Here is a 2,406-nt window from a genome sequence, read left to right as displayed (position 1 = left end):
TTGGACTCCGGATTGTTACTAAAATATCCCAGAGGGTAGTGGGAATTCTTTAGGCTAGGTGCTTGACCCCCTTTAAAGTGGGTCTCCTGAAGCAGCACCACGGAGGCATCATGTGCCTTAAACTCTCTCAGAGCCCTGGACCGTTTTTCGGGTATATTGAGACCCTGTGCGTTAATGGAATAAATGGTCAGCGGAGCTGGCCGGAAAGCCATGACAGTCGGTATGTGAAGCGGTGTCTCAGTACCGCGGGGGGTAGAGAAAAAAGGGGGGGCAGGAAGGAAGTTGTCCTTTCTTAAACTCTTTTAAATCGTGTGTGGGACTACTGGCTCAATAAAATTGAGGGGCTGCTCTGACCAAGAAGGTGCACTTGCCTCCTTATTTTAGATATTGCTATGCTGTGTTTATACAGACCCCTCCACCCTGCACCATGACCGTTACATGTATGTTATAGGGTGCTTATAGAGTTGTCGAATAGATACAGTAGAGAAGATAGAGTCGGATGTGATCTCCACGGGAGAGTACGATGGGAGGAATTTATGCCTAGGAAAGCAAAGCTAACATAACTGTATTTGTTTCATTGAATATTCGCAACACCTCTATATGTTTATGTATGTATTTTGTATTTTGCAAAATTAAAAGTTTAAAAAAAATAAAACTGGTGCCCAAAATTGCATATTCAAGGTGAGGCCTCATCTTGTGATTTAATACTCCTCTTTATGCATGCCAGTACCTTACTGGCTTTTGCAACTGCTGACTGGCACTGTGCTTTGTTGCTAAGTCTATGGTCTACAATTATACCTAAGTCCTTCTCATTTTCTGCTTTTCCCAATGCAATACCCTTAAGAGTGTAAGTTGCATGCTTATTTTTGGTACCAAACTGAATTACCTTACATTTATCTATATCAAATGATATTGTTTTTTTATCCGATTAATCTAAAAAATAATCGGCCAACTAATCGATTATAAAAATAATAGTTAGTTGCAGCCCTAAATGGTAGTGCTGTGCCACTGCTTGGGGTATCTGCTAAAAATGAAATAAAACTGGGCTGGGGTAAAGATTATACACCCACAGACGGTAGCCCTCGTTCAAATAATGGGACTATGAGCTGTCATGGATGAAATATATGCCTACAGTGCAATCTACCCTTGAATAGGACCAGGAACTAATCAACTGCAGTATCAGAATACTCAGGGCCATAATTTAAACAATCTGTCAAATTGGGGGTGATCTCTAGGGGAGCATTGGGAGTTGACACTAAAATGGAGGTAACAGATCTCAGTACTCCATCCGGACATATCCTTTGTCAGCTTCCTCCACTACTCCAACTGCTGAACCTCTCTCTTATTATCGGCCAATGTCAGAATGTCGGCCTTCTCCCCAAAAAACATTATCCCAGAACAAATGCTTGAGGGTAAAATATGCACAGTTTAATTTCCTCCACTGGCTCCCTATTACCTTTAGAATTCAATTCAAAATCTTCGTACTAACAAATAAGGTCCTCCATAATACTGCTCCCCCATACATTTCTGCCCTCATAAACAAATACTCCCCTATTTGATCTTTACATTGTTCCCATGGGCTAAGGCTCTCCTCCTCACTTATCACCTCTTCCTTTTCCTGTCTGCAAGATTTCACTCGTGCTGCCCCATACCTCTGGACCCTACTTCCAGCAAAACTTCAGCTTTCATCCTCCCTCCCAACAACCAACAAAAGTCTTAAAACCCACTCCTTCAGAGAAGCCTACCATCTTAGTTGCTAGAACTTCAAAATCGTAAACTTGCAAGCGAGGCTTTCTCCACCCAATGTAATGTGGGAAACACACCAGTATTTAAAACAGTACAAGGGGGTAATTTACATACAATAGTCACAGCAAAACACACATCCGAATCAGGCCCTCCTTTGCACACTGTTTAGTATTTGCACAGGAAGGTCCCCATCGCAGGGTCGAGCTCTGGAGTCTGCATCACATTGTGAGGTACTAATGATGCCCCTTTATCCAGAGGGCGCCTCATCCACTTAGAAAAGAGTAGAAAACTTAGAGTAGAAAATTCGAAATATGCTCCAGGGTGACCACTCTGAAGATCTTCAGTGCTTGATGTGCATCTAAGAATACATCATTGGACATAGGTGCCTTGCTGGATCTTACCTCTTCCGTGGGTTGATCAAACTCTGAGGAGGCCAGTCTAACTCGTCGAGAGTTAGAGGGGCCGGGTAGATCATCTGCCGACTCCACCTCTGACTGATCGGCTTGGCAATCAAAACCATAGAAGTCGGGGTACAATGCATCATCAGACTCTTCCGAGATCGAGAAGGCCCCTTTCGTCCTTCGTGTCTTTTGAGGCAGGGTTCCTGAAAGGACGCTTGGCGGGCGCCTTACCCTTGCAGCCAGTTGGGGGATTGCCCGG

This window comes from Sceloporus occidentalis, unplaced genomic scaffold (assembly GCF_023333645.1).
Source record: "Sceloporus occidentalis isolate IW3139 unplaced genomic scaffold, rSceOcc1.0.p SCAF_45, whole genome shotgun sequence".
Classification (NCBI taxonomy): Eukaryota; Metazoa; Chordata; class Lepidosauria; order Squamata; family Phrynosomatidae; genus Sceloporus; species Sceloporus occidentalis.
The sequence above is the reverse complement of the archived record's forward strand: the minus strand, read 5'-3'. Positions refer to the sequence as shown.